We start from the raw sequence: 21866 nt of genomic DNA on the forward strand, positions 1-21866 counted from the left end.
TCCATAGATCTGCTCTTACGATTTGTTTGGATACCGAAGGACACTGTGCCTCAAGGGAATTGGAAAGAAAATATGAAAGGAAACAGAAAGTCCCCTCTCTGTGAGGTTAGATGAAAAACAGGGCAAGGCTAAAAAAAAAAAAAAAAAAAAAGGCAGAAAAGAACAATTTCTATGAATGTATACATTCATTGCTCTGTGTGACAAGGTGTAACGGAACAAACCACTTCAGCGCAGGGGTGTGCGTTTCCCACCGCGTTCCGGAGGCATTTTCAGAGAGCCCAAACCCACTTTAGCGTCAGCGATAGACTCATCCATGACCACCTAACCCCACAGCCCCTGGAAAACCTTCCGAATCCCCCATCTTACTCATTTTACTTCAGTGGAATTGCTCTGGAGAACAGGTGGTCATGGAAATGACATGGTGCAGTTATACTCATTGTTTAATTTAAATTTTTAACAAAGATATAACAAAGGTTATGTCTGAATTTTTCAAAAGAAAAAAAAGAAACAGACATTAGGACGTGACTTAATCCCCCCCCATTCAGATGCACCCCATGGTCCCTGGATGAAAGCATTTTCTCTTGTTTTCTTGTTATTACACCCAGAAATACACATAATGTTGCTTTTACATCACAGACTGATGCGGCTGCAAACACCAGTACCGATGTAATTCCATTACTCAAGGCCCAACTGCGATCATCAAAGTTACTCCAGAAATCATCTCAGAGACATGAAGTTGTCTGCCTCTTGGCCATTCCTAACAGCAGGAAGTGACAGCTTCTGTAATTCCCAAAACCACGACGCATCCTCGCCGCCAGCGCCCCCTCAAGGCTGCGTCCTGCGTCGCACCCCGAGATCCGTACCTCCGCGTCAAGCGAACTCGCAGGACAAACTGGCTCGCAGCTCTCATTGCTTGTGATAATCAAAGGGTGCGCTCCATTCCGCCAGCCGAGATTAAAGCCTTTAGACTCCCACAGAAAGTTATTAGAAGTCAGCGTGCTGGATGAAACACAAACGGATGGTTCGACGCCATTAACTCAGGCAGGCAAGTATGTCGATGAGCAACATTTCACCAAATCGTCTTGGAATAGCAGAGAATTTCCTTTCTGCTGCAATAAAAGCTAATGGTATTTAGCTTGGTGATAGTCATGCTGTTAAACTTAAAAATAATAATACTAAATAAAAAATAAAAAGAATGGATTATAAAAGAAAAGTTTTTCATTAGTTTGAGGATATCTCCTGCTCACGAATTCCTAATCATGCTCTTCAGGAAAGTATTTCAGAGAGAGACCCTTGAAGAGAGGTTGGAAAAAGACTGGCAGCTCTTAGAAAAACGAGTAAATTAGCTAGTACCTAAAATAAATGGCTCGTTATTTTTTTTACAGTCCCAATCAAGGGTGCAATGATTTATACATTAACACGAGCGCTGCAATTGCACTGATACACGGAGAACCACTTCCAATCAATCTAATTGTCCCTTTTTCTGTGATTGTGAACGGATTGCGGGACTCCTTCCAGTCGGATGCTGAAATCAAGGGAGTCTCACTGCTCAAACAGGGAGGGGACTCTTGAGGTTAAAGTTTGGGTTTGACCGGCGGGAAGGGAGATTAAGCAGTCTGAGGAGCTGGATAAATTTTCACCGAGACTACATTTGCATGAACAAAAAAAGGCAAAAAAAAAACTAGATAAGAGCCCCTTGGTTAAAACCCCAAAACAACCACAAAGGGGGAGAGCAGCTATGAGTCCTTGGTCTAATCCAGAATCAATACCGTGAATTTTCATTCCGTCACCGTTTTCACCTCTTGACACTCTTTTTTTTTGTTTTAATGACTCTCTTAGGCAGGGATCATCAGGTGGCTCAGACACGTGACATGCACCTTCTGTTTACCATCCAGCGGATATCCATAATCTAGAGAAAGGGGGATAATGTGAAAATGGACGAGACAGAGATAGGTATGAATCAGCTGATTATATACTTCATGCTCATTGGTTCTCTGCAGGCCTTGACTAAATCCTCTCTCTAAGACCAGAAACTTGCATTATTCTCAAAAAGCCCCAGAATCACGTTCACTCACATCGTCTCTGACATAAAACTGCTTCCACAGCAACCGTCTAACCACTTAAATCGGAATGCTCTCGACTTGCCTATATAGCTACAGTCCTGGCCGTCTTATGAATCCTTATGAAAGTCACTAGGTGATTAAAAGCTTGCAGCAGGACCTTTGTAGTCTCACTACTAGCAGCTGGACTTTCCAAGCTAATCAGATGACTCAGCCGTACTTCATGTATCCTTTTGTATATCTGCTAACAATCTGAGCGCTGATCCGCGGCCTGTTAAAACAGGTCAGCTTCCTGTCAGTGGCTAACGGCTTGTTAAAACGGGGCAGCGTCATCGATCCGAGTCCGGCGCTGTGCCGAATGGACCGCTAATGCAACAGGGGGCTTGAGATTTGTCACGTTCAGCATAACACTAAAGATCGCCTGGCCGGCACTATAAAGAAACACCTGTGAGACCAGCAAAATAAAATGTTATACTGAGCGGAACAGAATATGGAATAGTGATACTTTATTGATTCTCATGTGGAAGCTGTCTCTTTGCCTATCCCATCATGCTTTTCTTCAGACACAGAGACACATCAAGAGGGGAGAGCAAGCTTGGGGATGGGGTGGGGTTCATAGCATACCTGGAGCAATTGGGGGTTAAGGGCCTTGCTCAGGGGCCAAACGGTGACATCACAGCGCTGACCATGGGTTTTGAACCAGCAACCTTCCAATGACAGGCACGGCGTCCTAACTCGCTGAGTGGCCGCAGAGAAAAATGTCACTCAGACAAACAAGAGATAAAAATCAGAAAATGGGAAACAAAATCTCAATGTTGAGTGAGTTCAGCTCAACGTGAAGACAGACAGAGCTGTCCCCCCCCCCCCCCCATCCAATCAGTCTTGGGAAGATGGGGGCCAAGATCAGGAGGTGTTCATATGAGAGATGCTGCCGTGTTTCGGTGGTAATCTGCGTATGCAACTGTGGCGGACGGTGCCCACAGGAGACAAGGAGAGTCACCACTGGGTCACGGGGGTCGTCACCTGATGCTTGATTCTCTGATCTCACCCAACAGGGGCAGGTGTCCATGGTAACATCATCCACGGCAGGGCAGTTCAAAGCCTTGAGCTCCAGAAGGTTCCCCACCTTCTGCTCCTGCCTTTTGTTTATCCAGTCACTTCTTATTTTTCTCAGATTTCGGGTAGCGGGGCTCATCCGTCAATAAAGATCTGGCATCCCCCAGGTATAATTCCCTAATCCCCCCTCCGCCTGTCTGCCTGTCTTTTGTTCCTCTCCCCACCCGGACTAATTGATGGTCGATTCGGGGGGGGGGGGGGGGGGGGGATGAGTGAGTAGTAGGTGCAGCAGGCCCTCAGGCTATGAGCAAACAAAGGAAAGTTTCAGCCGACGGTGGCAATTAGCATACCGGAAGGTCACCGGATCACGTCTCGAATGACCAGTGACTGTGGGGCTGTTTCCGCATGAAATGACAAGAAATCAATTGCTGTTAATTAATAATTGATGGATTAATTGCATTAATATTGATGACACCATTACATGCAAATTAACTAAGCTGCTTATTCCTTATTGTTTCCCCCAGCATAACTGAGTCACCGTGGCAGCCCTGGTGGCTGGCGGACAGCAACGGCAATCTGCCAGGGGCGGGGCTACAGGAGCACTAGTCCCAGCTGAAAGCTGATTGGCTGGCTGAGTGCCCCTTCCTCTGTCACTCACCGATTCAAAACATATCATTGGCTAATGATAAGGTTGACGCTGGTCATGGAGCCCCCCATTGAGGAGGGCTAGCAGGTACAGTGTGTGACCAGTGAACACTGCAGAATGTAGGCGGGGCCACATCCCTCATCACGACGGGGATAGCCAATGGGAAACAAACTGAGACCCGTGTTTCAGGGATACAGCGTGTATTTGTAGTATTGTTTATGGTTATTTATATTTTATTCTTATTGTTTATTAATGTCTACATGTCATTTTCTGCTATCTAAAAGTATGTGTTGTGCAATTTCTTTCAGGAGTGATAAAGTAACCACATATGTACATATGTATGTATGTTTCTATCTATCTATCTATCTATCTATCTATCTATCTATCTACACAAAACAGTACATGAATGGGAGCAATAGAGGAACCTTGTGCATTGTTTGATACATTCAATTATTTTATTAATATCATGAACAATGATTCTTCACTGTCTTGAAAGTGAGTCGTGAACAGCATTAAGTAGAAAAAGACAAAGCTGCCATTTATTTCTGCCAGTGTAGTCAGCTGGAGCTTTATCTTATCTCGGCAATCTGTCGAGTGGGTTTTCCAAACCCAAACGGGTCACATGACCACATGTCCAAGCCATGACGTTGACTCTGATTAAGAGAGTCAACAGGCAGGTTGTTAACACTGAATTTCAATCAGCCCCCCTCCTGCGAACTCTACATGTGTAAGTGACTGCTGGATCCATGCTAATTAAGCTTCTGAACCGAGAGGAATGGGCCAAATCCACGGTACCGCCTTCCACAAAAAAAAAAGGGGGCCATCGCAGCCCTAATTTCACCACAAAGATGTTTGCCGAGACAGAGAGTAAATAAATTTAGAGTAGAAACAGCATTCAGGGTCAGAGCGATGCAGAGCACAGCTTCATTTACCCAGGACTTCAGATTACTTCACTGACGGTGATGTCAATAAATGGGACAATTAACTAATTAGAAATTACAATACATTACAATACATTTATTTTTTATATAGCACCTTTCACAACAAAGTTGTCCCAAAGCGCTTTACATGGATGTGTTGTGATACATAAAACATAATTAGAGAGAGATACAGAACGGGAAAAAGGAAGGAAAGAAATTGAACAAAGAAAGCCAGAAGACAACGGAGGAGAGCAACCGAAAACTCCAAAGTAGGGGGAAAAAAAACCTCTGAGGGTCCAAGCCCCCAACCCCCCTTGGCAATTAATTAAATAATTAAGTTCAGAAACTATGCATCACTTGTCCTCACGTCTTGTTCATTGAGACCCCCCACTCCCATTTCATGCTCCCTGGGAATTTCAGCAATTCATTCTGCTACCAGGAGGAGAACGGGGTAAAAACACAGTACGTGAAAACACAGGTGAAAACACCAACCAGTTGAATATAAAGAGTCACAATCACAGAGTGCTCAACTGGATGGTTGAAACAAAATCCTGGTTTGGATTCTTGCTTTCTGCACCTGAAATGTCCACCTCTGGAGCACAGACACCAGGGCAGGGGAGCAGGATTCACCCAGCCCATGTGACTCTGGTAGCACGGTGCAGTGTGACCTAATCTGCAGAAAGTCGTGTACCAGGGTCACGTGACTGTGTCCGAACTGTTACACTGACTTGATCAATATAGTCGACAGGTGGTTGATTAAAATTTAGAGCCCTGTTTGATTAAACTTTGATTTTGAAGCGAGAGGAACAAGCCAAATCAATGTGGTACTCCCAGTACAAGAAAATGGATTCCCCCTGATCGTGTGACTCAGTTGATCTTGTGACTCAGCGAGGGCCACTCAGGCTGAGCTCGTCTATCTTCATGCTTTTAACCTCTCACATGCTGCGTTTAGCGCTAAAACCGCCATCAAAGATGGAGGGAGACGGAAGCCTGTTTTAGGGGGAGGTGTACCCAGCAGCCCCTCCCGCGAGCGGGACTGCGATGCCTTCGGAGAAACCCCCCCGCAAAGCCCCCTATGCAGCAGTTTCCAGTAGGCTACTAATGTGAGGATGAACTCTCGCTGAGCACACCAGACGCACACTCCTAGACGCACCAACTATGGCCGAAGGCAAAATGTGCAAAGTGTGCTAAGTCGGTTTGCACTGGGCGGGGGAAGGGGTGTCTGTGTTCAGACGGGAGATTTTGATTAACGGGAACTGTTTCCCGCCGCCCTGGAAAACTTCAAAGGTCCGAGTGATTTTTTCCAGGCTATTATGTGTCCCAGGAAGATTCAGGCGGCGGCCTACTGCAGCCGGTTAAATCCAGATAGCGGGCGCTTCCAGTGACGGACAGCAGGAGAACTAACTGGGCATATTCAGCACTTCACGATCCTGCTGTTTGGACATCTGGGGACTTTATCCACCCTGCCGGCCCACCCTGCCCACCCAGTGGATTCCACAGCCATCCCTGCCTTTCAGGGAGCTCCACTCTTCATCCTGGGATGAGTGATGAAAATTAATGAATATCTGGCAGTGTGGGAGGGGGCTGAGAAAATGGGGGGTGGGACGGAACTCATCACAAATTAACTAACATATCGTGGTTGTCATGTCGACTGCTCAGCCTGCTGTGGTCTCGACATGAGACCACATCATCACCTCGCCAAACCGTGAGCCATTCTGGATTCAGACACCCATGGGATTGGCTGTTTGCATCTGGAAGCCACACCCATACACAGCTATGACATCATTATCATCATCCCTCACACTGCTGCGTCTCACCGGATACCCTTATCTCCTAATAAGTGTGACAGCGATTGGTTATGTCTGTCTTGGGGCCTCCGTGTCAGTTTTCCTGTAAAGGGAGGAACAACAGTTCCAGAACAAGCCTGGATTATTCAGCGAGGACCCAATTTAAAATTTACACATTCTCTGCAACCGTCCCCAACTCAAAAACACTTATTAGCGCAAATGAAATCAAGATCTGCTGCTCTAGCGTGACTCAGACAGTCACAGGCAGCACTCGAAACGCATCATTAGCCAAAACTCCATCTCCCATGAGCCTTTGCAAACGCAGCTCTGCAATGCCATTGAGGGGGACCTGTTTTTCTTGGTTTCTGGTGCCGTAGCGTTGAGTGTCTCTGTAGGACATTCAAATCTGGGCTTTTGCGTGGAGCAATTCGGGGTGGGGGACTAGTCTAAAACTAACAGAAAACGTTTCAGAGGATTAAGAGTTTAAAACATCCCCCTAGCTAACGTTTCTGTGTTTCCTTTACTTTTATTGTGTTATTTATTCATTGAAAGAGGCATACCCATTCAATGAAGCATGTCTAAGAAGCACAGTTTGGCCGTAGGGGGTACAGTGCGATTAAAAACGCAGCAGTGCGGAGAGAGACAATGAAGGTGACGGTTTGTAGGCGTCAGCCAACACCGCGGACCTACAGCCAACGTTCCCCCTGAACCCCCCAGTGAGATACCGACTCAATAAGCTGCTATATAATTCCCCCACCATATAAAGTTAATGTCACTAGCTATAACACGTTCTATGAGCTGTTTATCACGAAAAAAAAAAATGAATCAGCAGAGGGATTTCAAAAAATAAATGCACTCGAAAAATCATTTGAGCGAGAAAATGTACTGGAAAATTATTCCCGGACCAGCTAAAACGGCACGCGGTAAACATATACGACCGAAGTGAGTTTACATTTACACGCTGAATCCGCCTGATGGATCACACACGGCGGTTTGACGTTTTCCAAAGGCCGCTGGCAGATCGTTGAGCCAATGGGAACAGCCAACGCAGGAAAGGCCAAATCACAATTTTTTGGGTCATTTCTGTCTATATACTAAAATCACGCCAGTGCCAGAGTGACGGTTTCGGTACACGCTTCCCAAAGTGACCTAAACTTATTTTGATATAGTTGTGATGCCGTTTGCTCAGAGGTACAAAAGCCAAACATTTGCCCGGCTCTTTAAGCTTTGCGCATCTGGTCTCCAAGCTGTTCCCTGAAGCTCTTCCCCTCCACTGCAGCCAAACTGATTAATGGTGTCTGTAGCATAATAGGGGAAATCGATTGCCATATTTCCTCGGTCCGTAATGCGTGGGGGTCTGGATGCGACTGATAATGAATGTGATAAGACTCGCTACAAATCGTGTCATTAGGGGGCGCGGGCCGCGTGCCATCCCATAATTTCTGGGCGTGTGTCCTGCCATGCGCTATCCAAAAACAATGCTACAGAGGAAAACGATGTCCCGTTTCAGACCGGTGGTCAATCATTTCATTTTACAGTCCGACATTCTGTGTTTGCCCTTTTTATATGATGTTCAGCCACCATTCAAATCACACATTTGTGTGGGGGCCCACTGGGAGGGTGGGGGGGGGGGTGCATTTGCTGAAAGTATGATGCAATGATGAAGGTTACTGACAAAGTATCCAAACTCGTTTCAGGGTTCCTTACTTAGGAAATGCTGAAACACTGTGTTCTGTTAAACAGTTAAAAAGCTACACTCCTGACTGTACTTATTTAGGTGTTTATCTAATTTTTGAAAGGGGGGGGGGGGGGGGGCAGGAACAGCAAACCCGACAACTACTCCTTGTTATGACAGCCCTCTGCCTCAAAATGCCTTTGAAGGTTCTCCCCAGTATCAGCGTGAACTTCCTGTAATTACCTTGACCTATTAAGTTAACCAGCATCACATGACAGACGCTGGGTCTGTTTACTTCGCCTGCGCTTAATTAGACGCCACTAAACACGAAGGCCTTGAAGCTTGCGTGACCCCCGCACCCAGGTTTCACATGTACAGATGGTGGCCTCATGGTTGATGACACGTCTCCGCGTGATTGGTCCGTGCGTATGCGAGGGGCTCGGCCTCTGTGCTGTCCTGGTCATTCACTATCGTCCGCAGCACATTTACGAGTCGGTACGACAACAGCATCTCTCAAAAGCCAGTCACAGGTCAGTGCAATTAACAGACACACACACACACACACACACACATACACACACAGATCTGTACTCATATCTTTGTCGAGACTCTCCATTCCTTTCTATGGCCAATACCCTGATCCCAACAGTGACAACCTTAACCGCTACCGAGCCCTAACCTTAACCATTAGTAACCAAACAAAAGACTTTTGGCATTTTTAGTTTTTTGACTGCAGTCACAGATTTCTATAAAATTGAATTTCACCTTGTGGGGACTGAAAAAAATGGTCCCCAAAATTTCAAAATACATGTAATGTATACATGGACCACACACACACAAATTATTTTATTATTCATACTACACCATAAATACCATGTATAGACGCTCCTCTACTTAGGCCGTTCGTAACCTGAAATGTTCGTGAGTCGTTATTTAACATCATTTGAAGGGTATATGCAAGTACAAATAACTAGGATGCTGGGAGTATACACACTGCGCTGCTGCGCGGCGGGAGTAGCCACCAGAAGTCGTACTACCCAGAATTGGCGCACAGAAAAAAAATTTGATGTTGCGAACTGGAAACAGGAACCCAATGAACACAATTTGGACTTACAGTCTTCTTCGTTCGTATGTCTGAAAGTTCATAAGTTGAAAGTTCGTAAGTAGAGGAGCGTCTATATATGTAGATGTACAATTTTCTAACTATTTATTTATCATACATGTATATATTGTACAGCTTCTTCCGGCACTTTTGCACAGTTTTGTACTTTTGAATTAGATGCCAAAACTGCATTTAGCTGTCCAAGTTTTTGGACTTGAATCTAATCTGAAGTTAATGAAGTCAGCAAAAACATCATTGTCTGAGGCTCTCTACAACAAGGAGATACCAAATTGTCACCCCATAACACAAAGGCGTAAGAACACGGAATGAGACGCGGTACATACCCGGCAGCTCGGAAGGCCCTCTTCTAGATCACGCAGCCTCAAAACTCAGCGGGTGGTGAATCTCGAAAAGCTGACAGTGGATTTCTCCTGTTGATGTCTGGCCACGTCACATGTCAAGTTGGTCGAAGCATTTCGGGAAGCGTTCTGCAGCAGGCCTGCGTTCTGTGCGGAAGGGAGACACGTAAGGGTTTCTCCAAACCTCTGAAGCCTGCATAGCACTGCTGAGTGTTTCATTATTGTATTCTGTTTGGCTCCTGTGTCAGATAGAGAGAGGTCGTCACACACCATCCTGGTTGCATGGAGCTGGAGCTGGGCTTCCACGATGATGTCAGGTGAATAGCCTGGGGTGATTCCAGGAAGGCAGGGGGGTGTAAGGGAGGCATAATTTATACAGAGGGGCCAACCTTCATTAGGCAATGTGTAAGGTTTTGAATCAGTGAGTGACAGGCGAGGGGCACTGCGATGACCAATCAGCTTTCAGCTAGGCCCAGTGCCCTTGAGGCCCTGCCCCTGTGAGTAGTCCTCTCATTCACTTTTTCATCCCCAGAACATGCATCCAGACCCCAATCAACACCCTTACCGGGATACCAGTTTCGTTTCCTTCAGCATTTCCCCTGATGTTGATGGAAAACCAATTTTTCTTTTGTTTTTATTCTTCCAAAATAGACCCCCGCCACTGCCAGGAGCAGTAGGTACCAAACAAACAAACATCCTAGGAAAAAAAATTGCAGGCCCTTCATCTCCCAAGGAGCAACCCTGTTTTAGAAGTTCCAAAAACAACAAGCCGCTTGCACAAGCGACCAGTTAGACGGGTAATTTTAGACGCGATTAATGACGTCATTCCGGGGTTTGGGAATCCTTGTAGCTTTCGGCTGGGAACGACCTGCCGGCCGGTCTTGTATATGCGTTACTGCCGCCGGGTTAAGCACAAGACCCGTATGAGCAGGCAGGCGTTTGCGTCGGCTCCATGCTGAGATCAGAGACAGGAGCCTTTAGATTTTTTAGTAATTAATATAAAATGCATTTGCCCGTCGCGATGGGAGATAGACCAGCTTTCCAAGCGCCTAGCAGGTGGAGATATTCGGAGCCGTCAGTCCCCGCCCACCTTACCCAGGTTCACTATGGAAGCGGTGCCGATTCCCATACGGCGGAGCAGCCTGTGTTTTAGTGCTTGCTAGCGGGGTGCGCGGAAGATGGGCGGGGGGAGTTTCCCAGATCGCGAACGACAGACCCAGTGAGGTGCCGGTAGGTCTTTAACCACCTGCCGGGGTTTTAATCACGCCGTTTAACATAGTTTATGCATCATTTGTCAACCTGATCCAGAAATCCCAAATAACTTGGTTACACAAACTCCAATACTTATAATCCACATGGTCCTCCCGACTCAGTCAAGCGCTGAAGTTCTAGATTGACCGTTGATATACCATGATGCTGTTCTTGTTAATTCATGGTCAAGCTTTTGGAAAAACTGTTGGGAACAGCTCGATAACAACACTAACTTTTTGTAACCTATGTGAAAATTATGCACTGACGAGCGACCTTATTATCATGATTTATTAATGGACCTGACAATAAAAAACAATTATCGTTCCTGCAATTAACTCATAGGACTACATACATTTCTGACGATTCACTGTCCATCCGTGTGGATTCTGCCATTACCACGTGTAGTTAAAGTTTATTATTATTATTATTATTATTATTATTATTATTATTATTATTATTATTATTAAGGAATACAAATAAATTCAGTGAGGAGGGTGTCTGTCTTCATAGTACGCCCGGAGTAAGTGTGTGTAGCCATTTATAATTACAGCAGCCAGCTTCATACTTAATTTGCGGTACACATCTCGGTCCGCTTAATTACACCGGTTTTCTCTTATGTGCGCTGCCTACATCATGTCCTTAATTAGGGGTGAGGGGCGTTTTCATGTTGAGAATGAGAGCGTTTACCCCCCTTCACAGAGTCAGCATTGTTGTAACAATCAGCCCAAAAATGTTTTAATGCTGATTCTCTCCAGGCGTTTAACTTGTATATTTCTCCTTCAGAAATGACGCCCACGTCGGTCTTTTTTTGCTGAACCAGATTCATGGTCACACTTTTCTATTAAAATAGTAATCTAAATGCAAATTTCAACTCCCTCTTTCTTTTTCCGATGTTTTGGGGCCAAGATCATATTCTTGCGAATAAGATGTTTTAAATTTTTTCCCTTCAGTTTCTACTAGAATTCAATAAAGATGGAAGCGGGCGTGTGCAGTTAATATGATGTAACGAGACGCCCCCCAAAAAGCCCGCGTTCAGACTGTGACCAATAACACATCAGAAACGACAGATACACGATTAGACAGAGTAATTATAGACAAATAGACTAAGACGCTGTATATAAATATATAAACACATATTGGTGCATGCACCTTAAAATAGAAGGGCTATAGATCGGGGGGTGGGGGTTGTGGGGACCAAATTGTCCCCAAAGTGTAGTAAAACCTGAAATTTCCCTACTTTCGGGGACATCTTTTGAGGTCCCCATTTGAATAACCCCAGTTTTATAAAAACAAAAATCTGTGAATGCAATCAAAAAAGTAAAAGAGTCTTGTATTTGGATTGGTTACTTATGGTTGAGGTTAGGGATGGGTAGAGGTTAAGGGTGTCGTGATTTGGATTAGGGTTTATCCCATAGAAATGAATGGATGGTCCCCATTTAGATAGGTACACCAACGTGTGTGTGTGTGTGTGTGTGTGTACTAGTATAGTGCATATATACTGCAAGGTGCAACTATAGGCATAATTCATACTTTACACCATCCCACACCTTCAGTACACATCTTTGCACTACTGATATCCTGGCTATTCGTTGTCTTATTTTACAGATGTTTTATTTCTATTTTAAATCTTATTTATCCTGATATTTTTAGATTAAATTGTCTTTCTTTGCATTTCGATTTGCAGTCTATGTTTGTGTGTGACAGACCTTGAAATGTGAACTTAAAGAAGACGTAGACCTACTGAGCAAAGGATAACCTTCTGGATACTTCAGAATATCGCAAAATATTATGTGTGCAGGTCTGTTTGAGTGCAGATGTGTGTGTGCTGTATGTTTGTATTCGAAACGCTCTGGCACTTTGACATTAACACTGTAAATAGTGAGCGCCTTGACACTGAGACAGCGCTCCCCGACAGAGTTTATGTGGTGACGAGGCTGTCAATCTGAGGCGTGACAGACACAGTCTCACGTAGCCGTCACCCCGGCAATGAGCTCGTCCCTGCATGACCGAGCCCTGCCAAGCCCGGATTTACTGCCACGATCGCCCGGCATCGTTGGTTGACGACCGTCAATCTCGCCACGCCGGTGATTCAAGCCTGACACCGCGTCTGCTCTCCGGGGAACGAAGTAAAAAGCTGACCAGTGGCCGGGTTTCCAAATCAAGCCACGATTTAACTCGGGGTGCTTGGTATTTTATCCGTTTCTGTCAAACAAACTCGGGAAAGAAATCTGTATGAGATAACACCACGCGCACGATCGAGAGTTTTGGTTATCTAGGGTAACATTCAGTTCAAATCAAATCACTTTATTTGCCACATCATTTGATATTTGCCAGAATAAAGATGAGTGGAAAACATATATGCTAATTCCCAAACAGCAGTGATGAAATAGTACAATTAAACGAATAGTGCAATAGGAAGTAAATAAAAATTTTTAAGTGTGCAATTCATAGACACTGTGCCAAAATCAAAATATTGAATAAAAGCGATGTAATAACGCATCGATCGGCTCCAGCTTTATCAAGCAGCCTTACAAGCAGCCACTGTCAGGCTTTAGTTGTTTAATAACGGGTGGAGGTGATGTCATGGGGAAAAAAACGAGCTGTGACACCTGTCAGAATATCATTCTGGAAGGATCACTTCACCCTGATCATTGAAAAAATAATGAAAATGGCTTATTAAGGCTATTGTGTACATGACACGTGAACCTGATGCTAAATTTATCACGTTTTTCTAGGTTATTTTTAAGTTTTAATCATTAACCACGCCCACCATTAAGCACACACTCCTCTCCCACGGCCCAGTTAGTGCCACTCATTTACCGCGGGACCTGACTGTGGGAGCAAATTAAGCTTGAAATATCTGGATCCATATTAAACTTTAATATAATTTCTGTCACCATCTTCAGAAAAGAGGCGCCCGAACGAGAGCAATTACCATCATGCTACGTCGCAGAGAGTTTGTCCTGCGGCGGGCTGCTCCGCATCCATCAATTGCTCGCCCCCATCTCCGCACTCGGCCTAATCGCTCTTTTAATGAATGAGAGCGGATTAAGAGCGCGGTTCCATTCGGTGGGGTCCTGATTGCGAGCTGGCTTCTCCGTTCTCGTGGGCACTTGTTTTCAAGAAGCCACGCTAGACAAAATCGACCCGTAAAATAGAACGGCAGTGCTTCTCGCCAGTCCTTGCGAGTGCCAGGGCTGAATTTAAGATTTTTTTTATCATGCGGGGCACAATAGGGGCTATAATTTGTACATTTAGCCAATGGTATGTTTTAAATTGCCAATTGACATGGGAGGGGGCAATCTGTTGACCAATAAGGTGTCAGCTGAGGCCAGTACCCCTTTGGCCCACACCTGTGACTAGTGCAAAACCTGCATTACTGCTTTTTATAATTTTGGGTTTAGAATTACTCATGCTGTGAAAGTCACCTGGATCCTGCAAACGCACTGCTTTGATATTCCATCAACAACGTCACCGTTAAATCATTAATAAAATGCTGCTCAAACACCAAATATTTCAGCATCGCACGTAAAAGGAAAACCAGTCAAACAGTTCAGGTGAAATGCTAATTTTAATGGTGTATTCATTCCACCAGGCATTCACTCTGTTTTCCTTAATAGCCGTTGGTAAATTAATTACATTTCGGACTCGCGAGCCTGAGCAGTTTGGATTAGCGCAGAGGGTATTAGCTCTGGGCAAATAAAGGTTCATTATGGCTTACTGTCCACGCCCCAATACGAGCTCGGCTTGTTAGCCTGGAGAACCACAGCTGTCCGGCCAATAAATCGGCTGGAAAGGACATCGCATATCGTCGTGGCTACAGCTGTGTGTGTGTGGGCCGGGGGGGTCAACGTCATCTATGTATCTGGGCCACCAGGTGGTCTGATGGTTCAGGAAACCAGCCTCGTGACCGGATGGCTAACCCCCCCCCCCCCCCCAAAAAATCTCAGAGGCGGCTGCTGGCACCCACTTTACGCAAAAGCACTTGACCCAAATTGCTTTGCGGACACGGCTAAAATAAACGACCAGGGGTACAATCTCTGGGATGGAAGCATCTGCTGAGCAGCTAAAGGGCCGAAATTAAGGCAGTAACGTCACCGGGGGGTCACCGGGGGGGGGGAATGTATGCAAGAAAGGATCCCCAGAATGAATGTGACAGGGAGGGGGGTTCAGGGCCCAGTAGCGTACACCCTCGAAAGCGACCGTGACACACTTCCCGGAAGCACACGCCACCAGACGCTGTTAAAACCCAACACAGTCCCATTTTCAGATTTCCCTGGAGCTGCCCGCATCTAATGGCGTTCCTGAGCTGGGGATCGACAGACGCAGTCTGGCACCGAATCGGAGCAAGACAGAGAGACCGCTGTGTGGCAGCAAGGGTAACTCTCAGGGGATGCAGAAGAAACGAAAATACCCCAGACGTGTTTCGTACTAATTATAATACAACAAAATTAAAGCAGACGGCCTCCTCCCCCATCCCCTTAAGAACAAGGCCAGAGTCCCTTTAAGGGACCCGAAATCTAAATTTAAACTTTAAAGTAGTAAAACGGGCATTCCCACCCGCCAGTCCCCCAGAAGGCACTCTTCTCTTTGCGATCATGCCTCAGACTCACCAGCCCCGCACAGCTGACGCCGCTGAGCCCTGCTGACGTCTCCAGCCCGATCAGGGCCCACTGCTTTCTGATGCCGAGGCTGAGTCAGTCAACATTTAGGTGAAAGCAGGTGATGACCAATGGGAAAGCAGAGACCGGGTCACATGATTAGGAAATCTGCTGTAACTGTCAAGCTACCCTTGACGATGAGAGCGACATCCATAAGGGGGCGCACCACTCAGCCACTGGGCTGTGATCATCACTGGGCTGTAGGGAAGTCAGAAAGTTCCTGAACCAGCAACTGTGGGGATGTGTGGCCAATGAGCCAGTGCATCACCGTTACCCATAATGCCACCCTTTATAGACAGGGGTGTGTGGCCAATGAGCCAGTGCATCACCGTTACCCACAATGCCACCCTTTATAGACAGGGGTGTGTGGCCAATGAGCCAGTGCATCACCGTTACCCATAATGCCACCCTTTATAGACAGGGGTGTGTGGCCAATGAGCCAGTGCATCACCGTTACCCATAATGCCACCCTTTATAGACAGGGGTGTGTGGCCAATGAGCCAGTGCACCACCGTTACCCATAATGCCACCCTTTATAGACAGGGGTGTGTGGCCAATGAGCCAGTGCATCACCGTTACCCATAATGCCACCCTTTATAGACAGGGGTGTGTGGCCAATGAGCCAGTGCACCACCGTTACCCATAATGCCACCCTTTATAGACAGGGGTGTGTGGCCAATGAGCCAGTGCACCACCGTTACCCATAATGCCACCCTTTATAGACAGGGGTGTGTGGCCAATGAGCCAGTGCACCACCGTTACCCATAATGCCACCCTTTATAGACAGGGGTGTGTGGCCAATGAGCCAGTGCACCACCGTTACCCATAATGCCACCCTTTATAGACAGGGGTGTGTGGCCAATGAGCCAGTGCACCACCGTTACCCATAATGCCACCTTTATAGACAGGGGTGTGTGGCCAATGAGCCAGTGCACCACCGTTACCCATAATGCCACCTTTATAGACAGGGGTGTGTGGCCAATGAGCCAGTGCACCACCGTTACCCATAATGCCACCATTTATTGACTGCATCTGTATTCCATCCAACAGTGTTAAAGAGGTAAAACTGTTTGCTGCATAAATTAAGCTTTTTTGTTCATGAAACTATAGGTACATAGCATTCATACACAACATGAAAGTATATCTTACTCCATGTCTTTGATATGCTTGGCACTGCCTGCTGTAAATGTGCAGCTAAAATTGGAGTAAACATTTAATCTAAGGTCAATAGTACAGGGCTTGGAGTAAATTCACTAAAAGCACTATAAAGTATTCAGTAAGTAGGATGTAAAAAATACATATTTAAAGCAATAATGAAGAGAGCTGGCCAGTTACTTAAACAAGTTTCGACATAACTATATGTGGGGAATAACTAGGACGAGGGGAGTTTATGTTTTCATATTTAATTTTTAACGGCGTGGAGTGCGCGGTGCATTTTGACTATATGAGGTATCTGTTAAGAAGCTACGACTGACAAATTGGATGAGGCCCCATGTGTGGTTGACAAGGCTATCAGGCTGAGTGCACCAACTGCAGTTCCAAGAGCAGACCCCTTAGCACACTCCTAATTAATTTTGTTTTTGTTTTTTGAAAGAAAAGGCATTCACACGGAGTGAAAAACATAGCTAATTCATTCGGCACTGCTAACATTCTCAGGAGTCTATCGGACTGTAACAGAACACACAGCTTCACGAGATTTTACTTACTGTAATTCTGTCGGCTTATTCGCTGTAGCAGCAGTAACACGCGGCGGCAGCCGTCCTTCTCAGTCCCCTTCTCGTTAGGTTGACACATGCGCGGGGAACTAAGAAACACTTTCTTTATCTGTTTCACGAGTTTTCGTAGTGAAATTTATCCATTTCACACGTTTGGCAAAAAATGTCTCACGCATATATCTGCGTACGATCTATGTTTCATGATCGTCAATCTGTTATAAATCTAAACGTTTAATGTGTTAATTTTTATGCATAAAAATTCACCCAACAAAACACAAATAGCATTTTTATTGATATTGCAGTTGTCTATGATAACTTGTCAAAGTCCTGCCTAGATATTTATTGATCACTTTTAAAATCTGACGCATTCTAGATATTAATTAGCAATACCGATGGTATAATGATTTGGAAACATCTACCGCATTATTCATTCTGTATCCATGAAATACATGAATTTACATCAGGATGAAAATAGCACTGAAGAAATATTGTTACATGATGATAATTTTATTCTTTAATTTCATTCTCTTTGGCGCATTTGGGGTCCTAAAAGTGCACGCGTGAACTGGAAGGATTCTGAGAGCGAAGGGGCATGAGAAGGGTGGCTGCAGTGGTATACATCTCATAGCACGCACTGTTCCCAGCCCTTTACATTTCCAGTATTTTCCAGTTACAGTGTTACAGCGTACCACGACACTACCGGCCACGCTCTTACAATTACTGTGAGGAGATTAAGCCCACTGTCATTTTTCCAAAACCACTTTCCCCAAAATGTCAATTTACCACTTACCATTTTTATTAGCGGTCCAACTTTCTGAAAATAAGCCAAAAAATAACCCCAAAAACAAAACACACACACTCCGCTTTACATGCTGAACTAAATCGACCATCCATAAAAATGTTCGCCGAGCTACGCGTGGAGATTATTAAGAGGCTCTCCAAACTGTCTCATTTTCACCTCTGGGTCAAGGTGCGTTAGCGATAATGCAAGGAGGTCTTGAGATGGGCATCGCAGTTAATCTCATCATGTAATCAATGGCCTGTCTGTCCAATAACTCATTCCCACTAAGACGCTGTCATAAACATTCAGGGTTACTTTACAAACAGAATGCAGAACGGAGATACAGAGGTCACTGGAGCAACCTGCTTAAATCGCTAGAAGATTAGATTTTTAAAGCCAGCATAGATGGCAAACCCATTTTATTGTCTTATAATATCTCCATTTTTAATTAAATTAGGTCCATTTTCTTTTATCATCATTCTGCCAGTTCACAAATTAGCCATTACCACTGATTGTGACTGACATCAAGGCATTATATTTAACAGATGATAGATGCTAGGGGCCGAACGTCAAAGGTTGAAGGTTCGAGGAGATCGTGCAGCTGCCCAAGGAAACCATACTCTTGTGATATTATTGTAACTATGTAGGTAGTACAACACAGCAGTGTTGAGCAGGTGAACAAACACTCATTAGTTACACTTGCGGCTTTTCTATGTGAAGCTTATTTCCACTTTTTATAATAAAGAATGCATGTAAATAATGAAATTCTTCCCTGCTCCTTGTTCTGATGTATTACCTTATTATGTAACCTCACCATAGATTACTGTTATGTCAGTAAGCGATAATTATCGGGGCAGGTAGCTTATTCCTGTTAAATTTATTCATGAAAAACAGGAAGCTAATCCGGGCAATGAGCGAGAGAATGCCTCGGCAGTTAGATTCTTAAACATCTCCTCTCCGCATAAATAACGGTAATTATGCGCCAGGCCACCTCGTAAATAAGCCACTTGATCATTCTTTATGTCCGCCAGGGGTAACCGCAGACCCAAGCCCAATGAGAGCGGTCTGTAAGGGGGGGGGGGGTTGGGTTTTGTATGATGAAATCTGCTGTGGGGGGTGGGGTATTATCCATGGTAAAATGTACCTAAATGGGGACTTGGGGACTACGACATGCATATGGAAATATGGGACACATCACCCATTGGTTTTAGAATTTTCATGGGGGCTGAATGTAGACGCCCCCCCAAAATAGGGCTTAGAACCACCTATGTTCCACACAGACCCCCGGGCCCCAAATGCATCCCCCTGATGTTCCTTCTTCGCCGGATTTGCAAGACAAATGCCTTTCTTGCGTTTCGTGGATTATCAGTCGCTCTCGGCTTCATTGCAGAGTCGCGTAAGTCCGCCGGCAGCAGTCCGCGCTCTGCTACCGAAGCGTTTCTGTTAACGCCGTCATCGAGAGGCGCCATGGAGTCTGGTGTCACCCCACCGTTCGCTCCCGTCACATGCCATCATGCTAATCATGCTCCCCTTCAAAAGCCAGGTCTTCCTCTGGCGACGGATATGGGGGGCGCTCTGACCTGAGCCACGGCAGGCAGAAGCCAAAGTAAATTAAAAAGAATAGATCCCGGCTCCATCCGGCTCCATCCGGCCTGACGCCCACATTCTCATTTCAGCCATGTGATGCATCGATCAGTGTCACATGAGAAAGGACACCCTTTGAAAATACCATCTCTGTAATTATGCCCAGGAAACAGCCCAAAGCTTTCAATTGAATGGGCACATCCACGGTATATTCCCAGCATACTAAGTCTCGCCTTATAGCAGTGTTTACCATCCCAGTCCTCGGGGACCCCCGGCTTGGGAAACACTGCCTTATAGAATCACAGTGCTGTGAGGGTATCCAGAAGGTTGTTGGAGTGAGTCCCGTCTTAGCTCCGTGTGTGTGGAGGGTTTGGATCTTCCCCCTCCTTTTGTGTGGGTGGGTACACCAGATTCCCTGGCTATAGTTCCACATACTGTATTCGGGTAAGAAAAGGGATTCAATAAAATCCAGCTGCAAGCAATGTAAGCCACTTCGGGCAATTATATCTGTACTGTACCAAACAGATCCAGTTGAGTGTAACTGGAATTGGGGGTCAAGGGTGATCCTCCTCATACCCGCCCCCCCCCCCCCCCAACAAAAAATGATTAGAAGGGCATTAAAATGACAAGAGGAACATCCTCATTATATTCAACCTGTAATCACTGGCTGCACGTAACTGTATTTACTTATAATTAAATTATATAATTATATAATCCCATATGGAGATATAATCAATGCTCCATAAATTACATAACGGTAACATATTGGGGACACTGAGACATTAAACACTGTTACTTATGACTGCGTTTGTGGAAAAAAAAAAAAAAAAAGATGTGAATCTCTCATACAGGAATGAAAGCAAACAAAATAAAGGAAAAAAAGGGAAAGCTTTGGTGTCAATTGTGGACTGTTTGCAAACAGCGTGTAATCTGGTGTCTATTAAAAAACACAGCTAATCAGCAAGGAGAATGGAGAGGGAGGCAGGCATGCTGACGAGCGCAGATACAGAGCGATGCCTCGACAGCTTAAGGACGCCGAAAAGGCTCAGTCGACGCGCCTGAGATTGATCCTCCAGGTCGTAAACGTTCACTAGCGCACAAGCTTTCAGCGTTGCTTTTTTTTACATTTCATAACAGTGAGGACAGGCCTGCTGAGGACAGCACTCGGGTGACTAGTGAGAGGCCTGTTGAATAAGGACCGTTGAATCTCTGCAACACCAAACCTGACTGTCAAGAAGCAGTGCAGTGGCACATTTTAGCCTACTGGGGGTGCTGTGCTGACTGGGAGCCTAAGGGAGATCGCTTTCCAGAGCAGGACTTTTTTTTCCTCACTCCAGACAAGACGACGATGCAGGTTACATTCATCACAGGATGAGATCACAGACACCGGCCCTCGAGAACCAACACCTACACTTCCACGTTTATGTATTGTTTTCACTTGGCATCCAGTTTTTTTTTTTTCATTTTTGGTCATTCCTGAGTGACAATTACATTTATTTATTTACCAGACGCTTTTATCCAAAGTCACGCACAAGTTTGAGAAAGCAGGCTCAGCCAGTCCCTGGAACTATCGGGGGTTAAGGGCTTTGATCCGGGGCCCAACAGTGATGTCACTCTGCAAACCCAGGTGACACTGAACCAGTGACCTGCTGACTAAATCTTAATGTGCTGAGTGACACACTGCTCCCAAAACATTGAGGAAGGTCCTCCAAAATATACACCAGTCAGCCATAACATTAAAACCCCCTGCCTAATATTGTGGCTGTCCCCAAAACAGCTCTGACTCGTAGCAGGGACTCCACAAGATCCCTGAAGGCGTCCTGTAGTACCTGGAACCAATATGTAGGCAGATCCTTTGACTGTTCACTTGCCTAATATATAATGCCACCCTTGACAGGTGCCATTGTAACGGGACAATCAGTGTTATTCACTTTACCTGTCACTGGTTTTAATGTTATGGCTAATTGGTGTATAAGTGCAGCTGTATGTAATTTCTCCCCATTCTGGGGGGGTGGGGATCAGAGCATGAATAAATTGTGTAGCTCACATCCACTCCTGACAGCGGCCTTGTCCTCGCATGACTGTACCCATTTGTCCCTTTTATCATGTCATTGTCATTCAGTTGTTTGTTATTCAGACGCCGCCGCCGCTAACTGCAGCTAGGAAGAATAAACGTCGTATCTGATCGTCCTCCGACGGCACCGGGGATGGCTTACATCTTAATAACTCTCTCCTCTTCATTTTTAAGCAAAAACGGCTGGAAACACCA

At 45.4% G+C, this 21866-nt stretch overlaps 1 protein-coding gene across 1 annotated transcript in view; it reads right to left on the reverse strand.

The window, feature by feature from the left end:
• LOC111838702 (cadherin-12-like) overlaps positions 1 to 21866 on the reverse strand; it is a 113828-nt gene that overhangs the window by 75699 nt on the left and 16263 nt on the right. Inside the window, exon 2 of the mRNA XM_023801936.2 lies at positions 9591 to 9752. The gene's annotated coding sequence lies outside the window, so the exon portion shown is untranslated. The remainder of the gene's footprint in view (positions 1 to 9590; positions 9753 to 21866) is intronic.

This window comes from Paramormyrops kingsleyae, chromosome 4 (genome assembly GCF_048594095.1).
Source record: "Paramormyrops kingsleyae isolate MSU_618 chromosome 4, PKINGS_0.4, whole genome shotgun sequence".
Taxonomy (NCBI): Eukaryota; Metazoa; Chordata; class Actinopteri; order Osteoglossiformes; family Mormyridae; genus Paramormyrops; species Paramormyrops kingsleyae.